At 46.1% G+C, this 21,656-nt stretch overlaps 1 pseudogene; it reads left to right on the forward strand.

Annotated features, from left to right (window-relative positions):
* Positions 1-2,862: 2,862 nt before the first annotated feature.
* On the forward strand, positions 2,863-3,929 carry LOC113631964 (geranylgeranyl transferase type-2 subunit beta pseudogene; annotated as a pseudogene).
* Positions 3,930-21,656: the final 17,727 nt, after the last annotated feature.

Here is a 21,656-nt window from a genome sequence, read left to right on the forward strand (position 1 = left end):
TTAAGGTTTTTAATATTTTTTGGAAGTGTAGTCCACTGATCCTTGGCAAAGAAAGAAACTAGCATCAATCAGTGCTATTGTTAAACAGAAATTTTCACCGGCTATTGGGGGAGGGAGGGCTTTGATAGTCCCAGGCTACCTCACTTCTACATAGTAGCTTAGGCAGGAAAGTTTCTTTATATTGAAGTTGGAATGGAAAGTTCCAGATCCCAACATAGGACAGTGGACAAGGGAAGGTGGCAATCTTTGGAAAGGGCAGTTCCTAGCTGCATGAATGTCTATGTGGACTAGACCTACACTGTTCAATAGTGTAGCCTCTGGCACCTGTGCCTACTGAGTATGTAAAATGTGCCCAGTATGAGTCAAGGACTGAATTTTTAATTTGATTTAATTTTAATATTTAAATTTAAAAACTGACAATTCAGTTACTAGAAAACTTTGAAGTAACTTTTAAACAACTTGGGCATGTGAAAATACTGTTCAATGATAAGTTTTATGAAATCTAAAAACCAGTCAAGTGTTTCTGATGAAAATTTAGCATCTGAACTGAGGTAGGCTTTAAGCATGAAATACACACTTGCTTTCTAAGGCTTAGTATGAAAAAGAGAACATAAAATGTCTCCATGATTTTTTATATGGATTATATGTTGAAGTGATCATATGTTGGAAATAGTGAATTAAATAAAATATAATATTAAAATTAATTTTACCTGTTTTGTGTTATTACATTTTTTTTTAACATGGCTGCTAGAAAATAGGAAATTTCTTGGGCATTCACCCATTTGTTAATGTATCAAGAATGTATTTAGGGGCTTCCCTGGTGGCGCAGTGGTTGAGAGTCCGCCTGCCAATGCAGGGGACACGGGTTCGTGCCCCAGTGCAGGAAGATCCCACATGCTGTGGAGTGGCTAGGCCCATGAGCCATGGCTGCTGAGCCTGTGCGTCCGGAGCCTGTGCTCCGCCACGGGAGAGGCCACAGCAGTGAGAGGCCCGCGTCCCACAAAAAAAAAAAAAAAGAAAGTATTTAGTAAGACAAGGTTGTCCACTCTCACCACTCTTATTCAACATACTTTTGGAAGTTTTAGCCACAGCAATCAGAGAAGCAAAAGAAATAAAAGGAATCCAAATCGGAAAAGAAGAAATAAAGCTGTCACTGTTTGCAGATGACATGATACTATACATAGGGAATCCTAAAGATGCTACCAGAAAACTACTAGAGCTAATCAATGAGTTTGGTAAAGTAGCAGGATACAAAATTAATGCACAGAAATCCCTTGCATTCCTATACACTAATGATGAAAAATCTGAAAGAGAAATTAAGAAAACACTCCCATTTACCATTGCAACAAAAAGAATAAAATACCTAGGAATAAACCTACCTAAGGAGACAAAAGACCTGTACGCAGAAAACTAAGATACTGATGAAAGAAATCAAAGATGATACAAACATATGGAGAGATATACCATGTTCTTGGATTGGAAGAATCAACATTGTGAAAATGACTCTACTACCCAAAGCAATCTACAGATTCAATGCAATCCCTATCAAACTACCAATGGCATTTTTTACAGAGCTAGAACAAAAAATTTCACAATTTGTACGGAAACACAAAAGACCCCGCATAGCCAAAGCAATCTTGAGAAAGAAAAACAGAGCTGGAGGAATCGGGCTCCCTGACTTCAGACTATACTACAAAGCTACAGTAATCAAGACAGTATGGTACTGGCACAAAAACAGAAAGATAGATCAATGGAACAGGATAGAAAGCCCAGAGATAAACCCATGCACATATGGTCACCTTATTTTTGATAAGGGAGGCAAGAATATACAATGGAGAAAAGACAGCCTCTTCAGTGAGTGGTGCTGGGAAAACTGGACAGCTACATGTAAAAGAATGAAATTAGAACACTCCCTAACACCATACACAAAAATAAACTCAAAATGGATTAAAGACCTAAATGTAAGTCCAGACATTATAAAACTCTTAGAGGAAACCATAGGCAGAACACTCTATGACATAAATCACAGCAAGGTCCTTTTTGACCCACCTCCTAGAGAAATGGAAATAAAAACAAAAATAAACAAATGAGACTTAATGAAACTTCAAAGCTTTTGCACAGCAAAGGAAATCATAAACGAGACGAAAAGACAACCCTCAGAATAGGAGAAAATATTTGCAAATGAAGCAACTGACAAAGGATTAACCTCCAAAATTTACAAGCAACTCATGCAGCTCAATATCGAAAAAACAAACAACCCAATCCAAAAATGGACAGAAGACCTAAATAGACATTTCTCCAAAGAAGATATACAGATTGCCAACAAACACATGAAAGGATGCTCAACATCACTAATCATTAGAGAAATGAAAATCAAAACTACAATGAGGTAACACCTCACACCAGTCAGAATGGTCATCATCAAAAAATCTACAAACAATAAATGCTGGAGAGGGTGTGGAGAAAAGGGAGCTCTCTTGCACTGTTGGTGGGAATGTAAATTGATACAGACACTATGGAGAACAGCATGGAGGTTCCTTAAAAAACTAAAAATAGAACTAGCATACGACCCAGCAATTCCACTACTGGTCATATACCCCGAGAAAACCATAATTCAAAAAAGTCATGTACCACAATGTTCATTGCAGCTCTATTTACAATAACCAGGACATAGAACCAACCTAAGTGTCCATCAACAGATGAATGGATAAAGAAGATGTGGCACATATATACAATGGAATATTACTCAGCCATAAAAAGAAATGAAGTTGAATTATTTGTAGTGAGGTGGATGGACCTAGAGACTGTCATACAGAATGAAGTAAATCAGAAAGAGAAAAATAGCTCTTTTCACTCTCAGACATGGGCACACCACAGAAGGATCTTATTATCAAGTCAGATGCACCCGACACCCTATTAGTGCAGAAGCATCCAGATTATATAGCATCCTATGGCTCAAAGAAAGATGATTTACGAATACTGTATATCTGAATATTTGAGAATGAGTGGCATCTATTGGGGTCTGATTGTAATGGATCTCATGGGACAGCTACATCGCATGAATAGAAAAGAAATTCTGACATTTATTAAGTCTTGTCAACACGAGTGTGGTGGAATAAGTGTTAGTATTGGACATGATCCTCATCTTTTGTACACTCTTAGTGCTGTCCAGATTCTTACTCTCTATGATAGTATTAATGTTATTGATGTAAATAAATTTGTAGAATATATTCAGAGTCTACAGAAAGAAGATGGTTCTTTTGCTGGAGTTTTTGGGGAGAAATTGACACAAGATTCTCTTTTTGTGCGGTGGCAACTTTGGCTCTATTGGGGAAGCTGGATGCTATTAATGTGGAAAAGGCAATCGAATTTGTTTTATCATGTATAAACTTTGATGGTGGACTTGGTTGCAGGTCAGGTTCTGAATCCCATGCTGGGCAGATCTATTGTTGCACAGGATTCCTGGCTATTACTAGTCAGTTGCATCGAGTAAATTCTGATTTACTTGGTTGGTGGCTTTGTGAATGACAGCTTCCATTAGGTGGACTCAATGGAAGGCCAGAGAAGTTACCAGATGTATGCTATTCTTGGTGGGTGTTGGCTTCCCTAAAGATAACTGGAAGGCTTCATTGGATTGACAGAGAGAAACTGCGCAGTTTCATTTCAGCATGTCAAGATGAAGAAACGGGAGTATTTGCGGACAGGCCAGGAGATATGGTAGTTCCTTTTCATACTCTATTTGGAATTGCTGGATTGTCACTTTTGGGAGAAGAACAGATTAAACCTGTTAGCCCTGTTTTTTGCATGCCTGAAGAAATACTTCGGAGAGTGAACGTTCAGCCTGAACTCGTGAGCTAGATTAGATCCCTTGATGCAAAAGTTGCTTAGTGTAGTTTTACTGTTTTAACATTTCAGTATTTGAAGTGCTTAACAAACTTTATGACTGCCATGTTAATATTTTGTACACGAATTATGTTGATTTTAATAAATTATATAATTATACATATTGTGAATTAAAGACCTTTATTGTATCTTCAGCTTTCTGTTTTCTTCTGGAATGCTGTTACTCTGAGTAATATTTTGTTTATACTTCAGTGTATTTGTTATCTTGTTTGTCCCCATAACAGCAAACTGAGTTGCTGTTATGTTATCTTGTTTGTCCCCATAACAGCAAACTGAGTTGAACTCTATTTAGCTGAAGTCTTGTGTTCTGATTTTCCCATGTACTCCCTTGATATGTTATATATAACTATAGTTAATATAAATTGGTTTTTGTCAGTGAGAATGTTAATGTCAGTGAGAATGTCAGTGAGAATGATCAACCCCATAGGAATTAAAAGATTGAAAAAAAAAAGGAAAGAGAAAAATAAATACCATATGCCAACACATAAATATGGAATCTAAAAAAAAAATGGTTCTGACGAACCTAGGGGCAGGACAGGAATAAAGACACAGATGTAGAGAACAGACTTGAGGACATGGGGAGGGGGGAAGGGTAAGCTGGGACGAAGTGAGAGAGTGACATGGACATATATACACCACCAAATGTAAAATAGATAGCTAGTGAGAAGCAGCCACATGGCACAGGGAGATCAGCTCAGTGCTTTGTGACCACCTAGAGGAGTGGGATAGGGAGGGTGGGAGGGAGACGCAAGAGGGAGGGGATATGGGGACATATGTATATGTTTAGCTGATTCACTTTGTTATAAAGCAGAAGATAACACACCATTGTAAAGCAATTATACTCCAATCAAGATGCTAAAAAAAAAAAGGAATGTATTGAGCATCTATTATGTGCTAAGTCAAAGTAAGCATAACAGCTACAGCAACAGAAAAGAGCACCTTATAAGTTTGCTGCGTAGATTTTGGATAGAAAAATATACGTATATACATGTCATCCCATTGAAAGGTAACACTCCTTAAGACAAATCCTAAATTCACTATTGTTGTTTCCTAGCTTTGTGAGCTGAACTCCCAGCTCATTAATTTAGTTTTTTTGTTTTCTAATATACACGTTAAAGGCTCTGATTTTCCCCGTAACCGCTTCTTTAGCTGCGTTCCAAGAGTTATATGTTGAATTTTCATAACTACTAGTTTTAAATGTTTTATAATTTCCATTGAATTTTCTCTTTAAATTAGGACGTATTTAGAACTGTGCCATTTAGTTTCAATATACGTGGGAGAAGTGGTTTGGCTATCTTTTTATTGGTGATTTCTACTAAACACTAATCCTGCATTGCTTTCAGAGAACATGGGCCTTTATGATGTTGAATCGTTAAATTTGTTGAGACTTCCTTTGTGGCCTATAGCGTGATCAAGTTGTGACAATGTTCCATCTGTGCTTGGAAAAAATGTGTGTCATCTATTTGACAAGTGCAGGAGCCTAAATGTTACCCCCTAGAGTTAGTCTGTTTTAAATGTTTGTGTTTTTTTTTCAAATTTGGAGGGCCTTAATTTCAGGTCTGCTTGATCTGTTCAGTTTCTGAGAGATATGCTTTAAAATCTCCTGCTGTGATTATAGATTTGTCAATTTTCCCTTGTAAATCCATCAATTTTAGCTTTGTAATTTTAAGATTATACTATTAAATAGGCATGATTTCATGATTTTTATATCTTTTTGGTGTATTTGTTTCTTCATTTACATGAAAAATTTCCACCTTCAATCCTCTCAGGTTTGATACTAATATTACAAGAGAAGCCTTCCTTCTGTTAATATTTACATGCTATACCTTTTTCTGGTTATTTTCCTCCTATTGATATCTCTATGCTGGAGGCTTATCTCCTTTAAATGGACATTGTGATAGTCTGTGATCTTGTTTTTTTCAATCTGAGCGTCTCTTTAATCTATTTACGTTTATTGTGATTACTAAAATATTTGGATTCATTTCTAGCATCTATTTTGTGGTGGTTTTCTTATTTACTATAATTTCTTTTGACTTTTCTTTCGCTTTTCCTATCATGCTGGATATTCTTGCTTTGCCTTTCAGATTCAATGTCCACCCAACTCTTGTGCCCTAGGGACTAACCTCCGTGGATTACCAACATAGCCCACTTCCTTTCGGCTTTTGGCTGCGTCGAGCCAATAGAAAGCCCAGCAGCTACTGGAGGACAAGTGGAGAGGAAAGTCGGGCTGTTGGTGCCACCAGCTCCCTCTCTGCAGGTCTGCGTTCCTCTGATGGAGACAGCAGCTCATATCGGTGGCCCTCAGGCAGGCACAGGTCCTGTTGGGTACCAATCACTCCTCCTTTCCTTGGCCCCTTCAGGTCTGGGAGAACTAAAACTTCCCATCATTGTAACACAGAGTAGTTCACATTCCTTTTTAGTCTCTCACTACCTTTTGTAAATAAAATGCATTTTAACCAATGCTTTTCCAGGTACCCCTTTTGGGTATGCCATCTGTTTCTGGACAATCTCCTGACCCGCACACTACTTTCCATTGAATAGATCCCATTCTCTTAAATCTCTTTTGTGGAAGAGACTACCGGTCGGTCATACAAGTCCTACTCCATTAGGACTGGCTGGTATAGAGTTTCTCTCGAACATGTTATTTTCATGATATTTTTCTCTGGGTGTAATAAACTTATGGAACAAAAAAACCCTTAGACCACTTTATAGATGGATTAAGTAAAAATCAGTAATATTTAATTCCAATTTCTGGTGGCTATCGAGGTATACATCCAAACCCTTCTGTGACACAGTCCTAAGGGCCAACTCTGAGATATGCAGATAAGATGCAGGGAGGAATGGAGTGGAATTCATGATCTGTCACTCAATCAGCAAACATGTATTGAACATTTATGACATGAAAGGGAAGGTATTGGGAAGGATGGCAAGCTGTCAGATGTTCAGGAAATAACTAAATGACCAGAACGCTTACACCTGTTGTCTCATTTCATCTTTCCACCAGGTAGAGATGATTGCTGCCCGATTGACAGATGAGGTAACCAAGCCTGGACGCAGCGACTTACCCAGGGTCTTAGAACCACCACGGGGCTGAGCCAGGCGTTTGCCCCGGTCTCAGTCCCAAGACCAGTGCATTTCACTGCATCCAGGAATTGCTTTCAATCCTCCAAGAGCTTTACATCTGGGAGGAGAGGAGATATAAACAGATGAACAGTGAAATCGTAGTATAAGCCCTGGCGCGAGCAGCTATCATGAGTTGACATGGGCTGGGAAGCTTTGTGCAGAAAGGGGACAGAGGAAGTCAGGGGGGTGGCCGTCCGGGCAGGATGAGGGGCACAAGCACGGACCCGGGCAGGTCTCAGTTCCGATGGGCCCGTCAGGGGCAAGTAGGACGCAGTGTCCACCTCCTCAGATGCTCTGGGTTTGGTTTCATCGTGTTCATGCTTTCTCTCCCCATTCCTTTTATCTGAAGCTGGGGCATGTGGAGATGTGGGGATGGGGTGTTCTTTGAAGTGAGCTCCCTTCTTGTCCCTTAGGCTGGATTTCCAGCAAGGCGGGAGGGAGAGGGCCGGAGTTAGGGAGAGATCTCTGTCCCAGCAGAGGTGTGATGAGCAGTGTGGAATCAGGGTGGAGCTCGGAGCCAGCATTTCTAGAATGCTCACCGTGGGCTAGGTCCTGGTGGGCAGAGAAGAGGTAGGGAGCAGGGCGGCTGATGGACTTTTGGAGTAGGAGAGCTAGAGGGCCAGGGAGGGGCCTTGGCTGGCAGGGTGGTGGGCCCCCCCTGAGCCATCACTCCCTGCCCCTACCTCACAGGGTCCCAGGAAGGGAACCGCCAGGGAGCCCTGGGCTGTCATCCAGCCCCAAGCATGGCAAAAGGCAACTCCAGTAAGGAGGGCACTGCGGTGACCACACCAGACGGGGGAATCAGGACAGCTCAGCTCAGTTCCCTTTTCCTCCCAGCGGTCACACCCTCACAGGTCAAATCACATCACCACCTCAGCCCTGGAATTCCCGAATTCCCGCCAGGAGGGGAAGTGGTGCACCCTTGACTAAGCTCTCGCCCCGCAAGGCAATCACATGCCTGCAGACCGCAGGGAAGGGCCTTTGGTGGTACTACTTCCTCTTCTTTCTCTGGACAGCATGGGGGGTGGGGATTGTGAGAGGTGAGGTGAGGAGAGGATGCCAGCCGAGGAACCCCGTGTGTCAGATGCAGATTTGCTTGTAAGTTTCCAGCTCCATGCAAAACACACATGTCCTAAAGTAACACACCGTAAGCGGAGAAAATTTTTAAAAAGGGAAGACAGTTTCAGTCAAAACTTGCTACCCAGATACTGAAAACATTTTGGTGAATATCTTTGGAAAGTTTGTTGTCCTTTTTGCAATAAGTATTTTCCCAAATGTCTACGGGTAAAGTACAGTACATACATATTTATCTAAATATAAAAATATAAGAATGGAACTCTATTACACATTCTGCTCTGTAATCCATTTTTTCCCTCGCTCGATAATATATGATAAACATTTTCCATGTCATTAAATATTATTTTACAATGTATTTAATTGTTGCACATCTTTTTTTTTTTTTATTTTTTTGGCTGCATGGCATGTGGGACCTTAGTTCTCCCATCGGGTATCGAACCCGTGTCCTCTGCATTGGAAGCGTGGAGTCTTAACCACTAGACCACCAGGAAAGTCCCATACCCTCTAAATTCCTGTTGACCACTTGCCCTCTGTCTAACCCCCCTCAGTTTTCACTCTGCATCACTGGTCCTAAGGGACAAAGGAGGAGAGATGAGAACCACTCCTATGTGGGCCTCACAGAAGCTCTGGAAGAAGCTGGTTCCCCCAGATCCAGTGAGAAGAAAAGAAGTATCAGGAGACTAAGAAACCTGGCTTTCTCCTTCAGCTTTGATAGCCTAGCCTCGGGGGAGGGGGAGTGTGAGGTGCAGACAGTGCTTAACACAAAATCCAACAAAAGGGTAAGAGTGGCGGGACCCGGACCAGAGATCCCCCCGGCAGGGCTCTCATTTGGAAGGAAGGCCCGGCAACCAGCACAGAGTTGAATCTACTGATTCCTAAGTGTGACCGACGAATTCACATTCCCTAAATGGTCCCCAAAGGACATTGCTTTTGAAAAGGGCTGTTGTCACACCAAAGAATCCTTAACTGCTTGAGTTTTCGGAAATGTAAGCTAATGTATTTGGTCACTGCATCTTCCTGGGCTAACCCAGTGTTTCAAAACTTCCTGTTTCCCTCACAGCAACATGCGGGCTGAAGGTAGAGACAAACAAAGCACCTCAAAGAAAACAAAGAGGAGAAAAATGCATTTTCTTCAAAGAGCTCGTTGTCTAGTGTGGGTTCAGGAGACACGCAGCAGGACCAGGGGCAGCACAAGGCAAGGGACAGGCACGGCCTCTGAGCCAGACTGTGGAGGTGGAGCGGGCGCAGCCCTAGGCCACCGCTTGCCAGTGCAAGTAGCCTTGTGCGAGGGTACCAGCCCCGCTGAGCCTCAGGAGACAGAAATAGAGCCTGGCCCTGGGCGAGCGGGAGGTTTAAAGGACGAAAGCACACCAGCCCTTGCAGGACGTGTGGGCTGACCGGAAAGAAGCCATCAGACCGAGGTCAGAGGCCAGGAAACACTTGGAAGAGGGAGGCCCTGGCGTTTGGAGAGTTTGCACTGACACAGATGGAGAGGGTAGGGTTTCAGAGAGACAGGGCTTGGAGGGCGAGCTGCACGGAGGACAGTCAGGGGAGAGATCAGAACGTTCACGCCACGCTGTGTGTCCGGATGAGGCATGAGAAGGAGTTAAGTCAGGAAATCAGGGCCTAAAGTGCTGTCCTGGAGAGCTGTGCCCAGTGTGGAGGTGAGGACATGCCAAAGGCTTTGAGCAAAGTATACCATGTGCAGATGGTGACGGTAGGCGTCACGGGGCAGATGGGTGGGAGGGGAAGGGGGATGGATGTGAGGCCCCAGGACGCCCTGGGGGAAACCCAGGGCATTGATGGGGGTGGGACTCAGCGGGATATGGAGGGGACACTGGAGGGGGGCTGGCCCCCTTTAGGATGTGTGACCTTCTCTGAGGGGCCCTGGGCTCAGTTTTAAATATTACTCAGCCGTAAAAATGAATGAAATAATGCCATCTGCAGCAACATGGATGGACCTAGAGATGATCATACTAAGTGAAGTAAGTCAGACAGAGAAAGACACATATCATATGTCACTCATATGTGGAATCTAAAAAAATGATACAAATGAACTTATTTACAAAACAGACTCACAGACATAGAAAACAAATTTATGGTTACCAGAGGGGAAAGGAAGTGGGGGAGGGATAAAGTAGGGGTTTGGGATTAGCAGATATAAACTACTGTATATAAAACAGATAAACAACAAGGTCCTACTGTATAGCATGGGGAACTCTATTCAATATCTTTTAATAACCTATAATGGAAAAGAATCTGAAAAAGAATATATATATATATATAACCAAATTACTTTGCTGTACACCTGAAACATTGCAAACCAACTCTATGTCAATAAAAAACAAGTGCTCTGCTGTCGCTGTCTTGAAATTCTTAATAGCTTTTGACAAAGAGTCCCACCGATTTTGAACTGAGTCTCACAAAATATGCTTGAAAGGCAGACATTTGGGCTCCAGAAAGTGTTTGGACAGGGAGTGGGGCTGAGGGGAGAAGTGATTGAAAGAGTTGGGGATTTGGGTGAAAAGATGGGGAGTACGATGGTGCTTGTGTGTGTGAAGGTCCAGCCGTCCCAGGGAGGCGCTTGAAAACAAGTTGGGAATTTGACCCTAAAGCTCAGAAAAGAACTTTCAGACATAGTTATTTACGTGGAGATCATATCCTCTGATTAATCTTTTCTTCAAACACTCGAGAATTACTCCACTTTATTTTCACTAGGGGCATTACTTTTGTAATTTAAAAAATGAAATTGCAGGGCTTCCCTGGTGGCGCAGTGGTTGAGAGTCCGCCTGCTGATGCAGGGGACACGGGTTCGTGCCCCGCCAGGAAGATCCCACATGCTGCGGAGCGGCTGGGTCCGTGAGCCATGGCCACTGGGCCTGCGCTTCTGGAGCCTGTGCTCCGCAACGGGAGAGGCCACAGCAGTGAGAGGCCCTCATACCGCAAAAAAAAAAAAGAAATTGCAAAACAAATTTTAAAAAATGAAATTGACAAAAGCATTTAGTCAATAATAATACACGCGCTTTAGAAATGGGTGTAGGAAGTAACGTTAAAAAGGGTCAAGAAACTAATCTGCAAGATCACTGTTACTGTCTCAATTATGTCCCCCACCCCAAATGCCCTATGTTGAAGTCTTAACCCTCAGAACCTCAGACTGTGACTCTATTTGGAAATAAGGCCTTTACAGAGGTAATTAAGTCAAAATGAGGTCATGAAGGGGAGACCTAATCCAGTAAGACTAGGGTCCTTATAAGAGGACGAGATCAGGACACAGACACACTTAGCAGAGACCATGTGAAGACACAGGGAGAAGACGGCCGTCTACACACCAAGGAGGGAGGTCTCAGGAGAAACCCACCCTGCTGCCACTGTGGCCTCAGACTTCCAGCCTCCAGGTCTGAGAACATAAACTTCTGCTGTTTAAGCCCCTGGCCTGTGGTACCTCGTTCCAGCAGGTCCTAGCAAACAGCCACCTTCTCTGAGAAGAACAAGAGGCAGAAAAGTCCTTGGAGACTGGCTAGAAGTGGTCAGGGAGGAAGAGGGGGAAGCAGGAGGTCAGGTCACAACATAAACAGTGTCTGCGCGATGGCGGTGGGCGGTGGAAGCCGGTTGTCAGGGAGGATGCAGGGCTTACGGAAAGCTGCTGGGCTTTAACACCAGGAAGTCACCGGTGACCTTTGAGGAAGATGTCATTGGTGCAGCAGGGGAAAACCAGGCGCAGTTAGGTTGGGGGGAAGGTGACACGTTGGAGGGATGGAGAATCCTTATTTTCAAGAAGTTTCAGTATGAAGGGCAGGGACAGATAGGACAGTAGCTTGAGGGGGAACCAGAACCAAGGGAAGGACTTTTTTAGGGTGGTATGTAGGGAGTCCTGGGCGAGCATGGCTGCAGAAACCCCAGAGAAGGAGCCAATCTCCATTTGTTAAATGAGTGAGAAGGAAGCTCCCGGGACCAGGGGAAGGGCTAGCCCAGGTGGACAGCTAGCCCACAGCAGTGGCTTGGCCTGACGTCTAGGGAGGAAGGGTTCTTTGTGCTGGCCCCAAGTGCTGGCAGCCACTGAACTCTGCTTAGCTCCAACAGGTTCCCGTAAAGAGCCTGAGGCCTGGCTTCCTCTCCCCACGTCCCTTCAGAAGTCCCCTTGCAGATTTGGAGGGACGGGGACTGGCCTCCCAGCAGGCAGCACACAGGCTGTGAGCATCTGTTCCCCCATCACTTGCCCTCCAGCAGAGCAGCCGGCGCCGTGAAGCAGGCACTGAGCCGACCTACAGACCTTCGAGGTTAAGGGTGCTGGAGGAGGTTAGGGATCCCCCAGAGGGGACGCAGAGCTGCTCCCCGATCTTCCCTGGTCCTCCGCAGATCTCTAAGTTCTTCCCAGTTCCCTCAGCTCTTCCACGGCCCTCCCGGCCCAGTCCTGGGCAGGTGCCTCGTTTCCTTGGGAACTGAGAGCTGGGGAGCCTCAGCCCAGCACCCTACTTCCCCTTGGCCAGTAGTTTCCAAACTTTAAAAAAAATGGCTAAGTCCATCTTTCAAACAACGCCTTAGGGGAAGCCCTAAAATATCCCGGGGCTGACGGTACATTTCATCGGTACACATTTCCATCATAACCTCAGACCTCTGGTACTCACACACTGTGAAACCAGCCAGTGAGGATTACAGGCCGTTTTCATAAATGAGAAAATATCGGAACTGTAGTTGTGGGAAACCCCTGCCATCTGAAGTCAGTCTCAGTCTCGTTTATTTCCACCGTTTGCTTCGGTCATATTGTAATAAGAAATTCCTAATTCACACAGAAAAATGGCAGTACACTGTAACAATTTTTAAAAATAACCAGCCTTATAACCTTGGGATTTAAGGAACCAACAAATGACAGATTTATTCAGAGTCTTCACGAAGATAATTGTTCTTTGCCACACGCTTAGCTTGCCGATCGGCAGTGTGTCACGTGTTTGTCAGTAACACATTTGAATCTATTCTACACTACAATATGCAAAATAATGTAACAATCCTTAAAGCATGAAATCTGAATCAGATATTTGGGGAAATCTAAATGGAGCTTTTTACGGGACATAGATGGAAGTCCAGTACCCTTAGAACCACCTTGAGCTCCAGCCATGTCACCAAGGAACAAGCATTTAGCAAATGCCTGCTTTGTGACAGATTCTGTCCTGGGCTGGAGATAAAGGAAAAAAACAGAGCTTGCCCTCATCCACAGCGAGGTCAGCCTGGAAGATGAGGTAGACGTAGAGAGAAATTCCATCCACTGAGGGGTGTCCAGGAAGCTCGGGAGACAGGCGCTCGGGGGGCCTGGAGGAGTGAGTGGGGCTGGGGTGGAGCGCAGAGCAAGGATGCAGAGCAGGTTTCTAGAGGCCATAAGCTCTGAGCTGGGATAACCAGGTTACATCATGGAGGGGGCTGCAGGGTGATGAAGAGGGGCCTCTGCTATAACCTACAGGTGATGGAAGGCCTTGAGGAGTGTTAAACAGGAGGGCGGTATAGTCGAATCTGCATTTTCAAAGGAGCCCTTACAGTAAGTTCCCTACCTCTGAATGAGTTCTGTTCCGACAGCACGTCCGCAAGTCCCACAAAGTTAGCCTAGGTACCCAACCAACACAATCGGCTATATAGTACTGTAGTGTAATAGGTTTATAATACCTTTCACACAAATAATACATAAAAAATAAACATTTTTAACCTTACAGTACAGCACCTTGAAAAGTACAGTAGTATATACCAGCTACATCACTGCTGCTTTTTTTTTTTTTTTTTTTTTTTGGCAGTACGCGGGCCTCTCAATGTTGTGACCTCTCCCATCGCAGCAGAGCACAGGCTCCGGACACGCAGGCTCAGCGGCCATGGCTCATGGGCCCAGCCGCTCCGTGGCATGTGGGATCTTCCCGGACCGGGGCACGAACCCGTGTCCCCTGCCTCGGCAGGCGGACTCTCAACCACTGCGCCACCAGGGAAGCCCTCACTGCTGCTTTTACGCTTGCTTCCGGACATCCTGGGCTTGAAATAAAGATACGGTACTACTGTAGGCTATACGATAAAGTACACAAAAGCACAACCACTCGTAGAGGATGCACGCACGTGACAATGTACGCAGACACGTGAACTAACTTACACGATGGGACATTCGAAGGCATGTTCGCATCTTTGAAAGTTCACGACTTGAAGGTTCATATGTAAGGGACTTACTGTATATGGATTGACCCCATATATGGAGGCAGGGAGACCCCTTGGGAGACTAGTATGAGGCTATGGGTGATGGAGGCTGAGCCAGGATGTGGCCGTGGAGAGAAGCAGGGGAGGCGAGTGATTCAAGATACAGAATGGACAGGACTTGGTGACTGGCCGGCTGTGGAGGGAGGAGGGGGAGGGATAGGTCAAGGAAGACCCACCCCAGGTTTCTGGCTTAGACGGTTGACTGTATAGCAAGAATGTGCCCTCAGGTCCTCTGCTTCCACAGCCCTTGAGACTGATACCACGAGAGGAGGGGCCAGCCAATCAGACTTGCGGTTGAGAATCACCATGCCGAACATAAATCCAGAGGAAGTGTCAGAAGCCAGACAGGGCCTGGGTGAGACTTCAGGGGAGTTTTGCAAGTTTTGCTTACATTCTGTTGCTGAGAATGAATGAGCAGGGTAATCAGTGTGGGATTAATTGGTTGATGGGATTAGTCAACCAAAGGCCAGATTTCTACAAAGAATGCAGTTGCAAAATTGAGTTGTTTTTTTTTGTTTTGTTTTGTTTTTGCGGTATGCGGGCCTCTCACTATTGTGGCCTCTCCCGTTGCAGCGGAGCACAGGCTCCGGACGCGCAAGCTCAGCGGCCATGGCTCACGGGCCCAGCCGCTCCGCGGCATGTGGGATCCTCCCGGACCGGGGCACGAACCCGTGTCCCCTGCATTGGCAGGCGGACTCTCAACCGCGGCACCACCAGGGAAGCCCGAGTTGCTTTCTTTTTAAACGACATAACCATCCCATCCATCTGAAGGCAAACATGTTTCTCTCTGGGTTCTGGTCATGGGGCAATAACGCATTTTCCAGACAGATCCTGACTTTTGTGCCGAATGGTGGCAATAGTGAATAGGTGACCTTAAGAGCAAAAAACAAAGAACAAAAACACCAAAGTGATTCCACCTTAACGTGACTGCATCCCTCTGCATTTTGCAGAGCTTGGTAATGTTGGATGTAAAGCGTCAACTGAAGTGGGAAAGAAAAATACTACATGATCTGACTGCTGAAGTGTTGGAAGGGGAACGGGTGGGGAATTTATGTGGTTTTTAAAAAGGGAAGTTCTACCCCAAAGTGTGTCATTTCTGAAGTGAAGGAGGTTCTAATAGGCTATTAGGAGAGCCTGCACGATAGCAACTTGATGTTTTTAACACATTTATGTTTCATGATAATAAACACACAGCTTTTCACCAAATCACACAGTGTTCTTTGGATACAAAGGGACTAAAATATACCCGAAGGCGGGCTGTTCTGGGATATGATGAAGCCAAAGGGAAACTCCTGTTTACTCTGGTGAAAGACCAGATTGGTTGCCCATCGGGATTTTTTTTTTCATTTACAATGCAAAGTTTTCAAACTTTCAAAGACACTCTCTTGAAATTGTGAGGGGAGTGGCAGCAAAGAGAGGTCGGTCATCAATGTCACATGAAAGGAGAATGCTTTGAAGGATGCTGAGGGACAGCTTGCTAAGAAGAGTCATACAAAATCAGAGGTGCTCCCTGAGTTAGCGCCTCTTCACCCAGGCCATGACTGAAACAAGCCCAATGAGGCCGGTCAGGAAGCCCAGCTGCCGTGTGCAGGGGTGGCCAGCACAGGGCGGCCACTTTCACCATGAAGAGCGCCAGTGGGTCTGGCTCTGGTGTTCCTGTCACCACCTGGGAGGGAAAAGAGGATCCGAATGGCCCAGGGTCCATGTGCAGGGTCCTCAGAAGCTTCTTCAAAGCCTCCCAGAGCTCAGGAACGATCTCAGATGGTGACAAAGCAATTCAAGGAAAAAAAAAAAGGGACCAAGATTGCATCATAGTCTTAACCAAAGGCTTAAGAGAAGGTTGGCTCATACCTTGTGTTTGCAGTCAGAGCTCTTTTGATGACTAAGATGAACTTCGGCAATTGCAAATTGTCTGATATTGGATCAGCCCAGTCAAACGGGGAGCCTGCAAAAAGTGGGGGTGGGATGTTAGCAAGTGTGGTGACAAAGACCGTGCAGTCTGGGCTGAATCCTGAGACCTCTACTCACTGGCTGGTGACTTGGGCAAGTCTTTCACTCTCCGTGTGCTTTGGCTTTCCTCCCTGAAGACTGGGGGAAAGTAATGGGCAGGGTCCTTGTGAGGCCTTAGTGAGTTAGTACTTGTAAAGGCCATGTCACCCATCACTTGGAAAGCCCCAGTGCCCCGCTGTCAGGGCTGGAGATGACCTTCCTGAGGGGTCCAACTTGGGAGCCCCAAGAGTCCGTCCACACTCTTCTGTCTTTGGGCACCGTGCCTGGTTTTCTTCCTCTACCTCCCCGATCCCTTTTCAAGCCCAAGGGCCGTCCCCGCCACGCTCTCCCTCTCCTGCCCTCACACAGCCCCGTCATCCACGGTCCCTGTGCCCATCTGCAGCCGTACACAGCAACTCACACAATTACACTCCAGCCCAGAGCTCTCCGCTGAGCTCCAGACCCAGGGAGCCCCTGCATACCTGGCAGGCCCCCCCCGGATGCCTCAAGTGCCGCAGAATCAGTAGCGGAAAGCCTGACTCAGACCTTTTCAAACCCACACCTCATCCCCTGCTGGGGCAAGCCGGGTGAGTAACGGGTACCATCATCCACGCAGACCTCAAAGGCTGACCCACAGACCCCGTCAGCTGTGCCCCCACACGTCACCTCAATGACCCTGCTCACTTCTCTCCATCTCTGCCAGGGTGACCACGGGCCCATAACCTTGCTCTACTGCTGCCTTCTGATGTGCAACATGAAGCATGGCTGGGACACACTGCTGTATACAAAACGGATAACCAACAAGGACCTGCTGTAGAGCACAGGGAACTCTGCTCAGTACTCTGTAATAACCTATACGGGGAAAGAATCTGAAAAAGAACGGATACATATGTATGTATAACTGAATGACTTTGCTGTACACCTGAAACTAACACATTGTAAATCAACTATACTTCAATTAAAAAAACAAAAACACCTGGTTGGGGAAGTAGTTAACAGGCAGGCTGACAAATAAATTAGGAAGTTTCTTAGACTGTTGAGTGCTATGAAGAAAAGCCTACCAGAGAAACCGGCTAGAGGATGATCCAAGAGGGAGGTGTGGGGGGGTGCCTCTCTGAGGAGGTGATATTTGAGGATGTCGAAGAAGATTCCAGGCCTGCCTCACATCCACAGGCCCGGAGATGGGAACAAGCTCAAAGGGTTCCAGGGTTGGAGGTGAGCCCAGGCTGGAGGTCAGAGGGAGAATAGGGAGAGGAGGTGGGACGGTCTGCAGAGTCTGGTTCCCGTGTGGTTTGGGGGACTTGGGGGGAAGGAGCCCCAGTTTTATGTAAATGCAGCGGGCAGCCAGGGATGACTTCTGAGCACATCTGCCAGCTCTCGGGGGAATGGTTCCGGATACCAGTTCCTCCAGCCCCATGTGATTCTGCCTCGGATAGAGGGCTTGCCACTTAGCGCTCTTGAGGTCTGTCATGAAATAGACGGACGACGGCTACCGAGATCCCATTGGTTTTTCCCTACGATCAAGGGTGACCCCCAGCGCTGGCGGGTGCCCTGATTGTGCGGCACCAGACTGGAAACCTAGGGCCATCTCGATTTCCCTCCTCCCCAGCAGTTTGTCACTGACTCTTGTTTGCTCTGCCACCCGAGCACCCCTCAAATCAGTTCACCTCACTTTCTTAGATAGGAAGTAACTAACTAATCTTCCCCACACGGGCATCAGTCGCCACCGTCTGACCCCTAAATCTGGGGTCTGATAATGCGGAACCTGAAAGGTGGCCGCACCCGCCTGTGTCAGAGACTCACGTCTGTCCTTCTGGAAGGTGTGGTCTGGTGGGCACGGCCAGGAGACCTGGACCTACGGCCTCTGGCTCTTCCTACAAGAGCCAATCATCTACTCTCTCTGGGTTTGCGTGAGCTTATTTGTAAAATGGGTGTAATGAGATGCACCTTATCTTTCACGTTGGGATAAAATTAGTAGCTTTGAGGACCAGAAAACATCATCACATCCACTGAGTGAGTGTGAAGTATTGTTATGACCGCGGCTGGGATTCCAACCTCGGGCTCCTCAGCTGAGCTCGAGTGATTTCCCCGCCTGACTGCAGAGCGCTAGCTCTTTCTGTTTGCTGTAGCCTCTTCACAGGGTGGGGCTGACGCCCAGCTGCAAACCTCGGTGAAGCCTCTCCGGGCCCAGTGGAAACCAGTGCTCAGCTAGAGCTGCGATAGGGATGCTTCCGGCTGCAGGACCTCAGCATCATTGTGTTGCCTGCCATTTATTTCCAAAGATAATACTGTCTTTTGCATAAAAGCCAAACTTGTCATCACCACCTGCAGCGGAAAAATAGAGGACTGTCTTGGATCCACCGCCTTGGGAACCACACAGAGAAGCTCTGGGGAGGGGCCCCCTAAATCCTGAGACCTCAGGCCTCCCTCTGTTAACCAAGCCAGGTGGTGGAGTGCTTAAGAAGGGTTCGTTCTGACAGGCGAGAATACTCGAAGATGCAAATAACAATAGAGGTTTCTCTCTTGGCAACCAGAGTCTGACTGGCAGAGAGCAGAGCCCAGCAGGACGGACAGGCGGGCAGCTCCATGCACGGCCCTCTCCTGCCCCCATCGTGCCTCCCCAGCTACCATTTGCTCCCTTCGGAGAACTGAGATCCCCTCCCCACCCACCCTTCTGCCCCGGGCTGCCACCATTGCGGTCTTTTCACATATTTTCTTTTGCATTTTCAAAAGGAACAAGCAGTTAATCTTCCGACTTTCCTCTAATTCCCACATTACAGCCCATTGAAGCAAATGGGTTTCTGTTCCACCTATATCACGACCCTGTGGAGGACACAGCACTTGATCAGCCTCTATTCGTTGTTCCCTGTACTTCCACCTTTGGCGTCTCTTTGACCCTAAAGCCCCGCAAGTGTGCTCTTAACACCCCCAGTTTGGAGATGAGAAGCAGAACTTCACGGAAAGTTCGGGCAACATCCCCTGGGCAGTCCAGAGTGGCGGCGTGAACTCTCCTCTCTCAGGGAAGACTTAAGCTCTGGATTTTGCATATGAAGAACCTTGGCTTCTGGCCCTCATTTTAAACCCGTAACCCATTGAGATGAGATGGTTCAGTTAAGTTTTCTTGGCAACATTTCCCCTCCCAGCTTATACGGTCCCCCAGTTCCCTGGGCATGCCCCGGTCCTTGTTCAAGACTGTTAGGCTGTATCCTGTTTCAATAAGATAAGTTACCTTATTATCTCTGATCCAAATTCCCCACGGCCAGCTGCTTGAGCCTCTACGATAATGCAAACAATACTTACTTCTGTTCTCAGCTGCTGATCTCTTTTAAAACCTTTTTTCCGTGAAAACAAGAAGCAGTTTTCACAGGTGGAGAGCTGCGGCCTTTCTCTTCTCAGGTCTGCATCTGCCAGCAGAAGGACCCAACTGACAATGCCGTCCAGGGCTCGGGGGCCAGTGCTGCTTCCCAATGGCCTCACGAGGCATTCACTGGAGGCAGCGGCCTGGACGCCAGCACATTGCAACCAGTGTAAAAACCCACGCAGCTGGCTCATTATAACAGCCCCAGATTGGAAGCTACCCAAACGTCCATCAGCTGTAGAATGGAGAAATAAATTGCAGCGTATTCACACGATGGAATACCCGCCAACAAAGAGAGTCAACCACCTCTAACTACTTGGATAACTGTCCCAGCCATGAAATGTGTGAAGGAAAGCAGGCACAAAAGAGGACACGCCGCGGGATTCCACGTATGAAAAGCACAAACACAGGCGAAACTCATCAATGGTGTCAGAAGGAGGATGCCGGTTCCCCCTGGAGTGGGAGAATGAGGACACTTCTAGTTATATTCTGTTTCTTACATCTGAGTGCTGGTTAAACACATGTGTTCCGTTTGTGAAAATTCACTCAGCTGGACACCTAGTGTATGGGCACTTTTCGGTATGTATGTTATCTTCAATGAAAAAAACATTTTTTTAAGCCAGAACTGATGGATCTGGCTTTGTCCAGGTGCATTCTGATACCTCCATTTCTTAGCTCTATTTAACCTATGAAGATACACAGCTGTTTCTTCTAAGGCAGAGTAATCCCTGGAGAAAGAACCTAGGAATTATTTTATCTTTTTTTTAATCTTTAAAACGTTAGACTCACTTAGGGATCACACCTTGATCATACCTTAGGGGTCCTGTGAATGTTACCTGACAGTTTTATTCTTTAATTGAACCAACCTTAGGAAATCGAAAGAGCGTTATATCTATGTGCCTGATTGCTGGTACCGCAAGATCGATCTTAGGTGCGTCCTTTCTTGTGACTAGATTTTGAATAACAGAAATTCCTTTTTCCCCCTGGGAAGAATGAGGGGAAAAAAGATGGAGAGGCTGCAGTAAAGTTTCCTTCAAATATTCACAATAATTCTTTATAAAAGTGTTAGTTTTTTTCAAAACGGAAAAGGGCCTTTCTGTGTCCCCCCAGGAGTAGCTCACTGGGAATAGCTTTGAGGAAAGAACAAACCAGAAGAAGCCATTAAAACCCACACCCTCCCCTTAACGGCTCTAACCGTATCATGTAGGTCTCTGAGATGCAATTTCATTCTTTCTGGGCAGTGTGTACTGTTTAGGTGACTGAATGGAAGTCAAATCCTCAAATCTGTGATTTTAAAATAAAGTGTTCCTGAAATAGAACTCTTATTCGAGACATAGATGAGTCATTGCCATTGTTACCAGCAAGAAACTTGAATTTCATTTTAAATCTAGTTTCGATGTGATTATATTTAATTGATGTATCCTAATAATGCACCTGCATAATTTTCCCCAACACAGTACTGGGATGTTTTCTCTTCAGAACTCTCCCTTTAAGGCTTTTGCATTTACAGGAAGAAGAATGTTTCAATGGCTCTTGTTAGACCAAAACTCACTTTGCCTTTTGTCAAATTCAGGTCGCCAAGCTGGTGGGCCTGAGTTAAGACCTGTCCGTCTCTGTCTTTGATGCGATGTTAACCCCTCAGAACATACTCCTGATAAAGCCGTCCCACGCTTACCGTAAGAAGCCCGTGGCCTTGGCCTCTGCTGAGCTCTCCTTTCCGTCACGGGTGGCCTTTCAGAAGCAAGGACCTGACGAGGTGACCGCTAGATTGTTCATCGTTGACTTCAGAGCTTTCCGATGAAGAAAGAACAAAGGCCACAAGCTCAGGTCCCCCCATGTCTCAGCGAAACTTCTGGAGCTGCGGCCAACCTGGAAACCTGGTTATGAGAGTCAGGCCCAGAGGGGAAGAGACACAGGAGGGTGGGGAAAACCAACACCTGGGCCTCCCAGAGCGCAGCCCGGGTGTGACTGTTTACCTCCAGCT

This window comes from Aethalodelphis obliquidens, unplaced genomic scaffold (assembly GCF_003676395.1).
Source record: "Aethalodelphis obliquidens isolate GAN/ISIS:26980383/991018 unplaced genomic scaffold, ASM367639v1 scaffold35, whole genome shotgun sequence".
Taxonomy (NCBI): domain Eukaryota; kingdom Metazoa; phylum Chordata; class Mammalia; order Artiodactyla; family Delphinidae; genus Aethalodelphis; species Aethalodelphis obliquidens.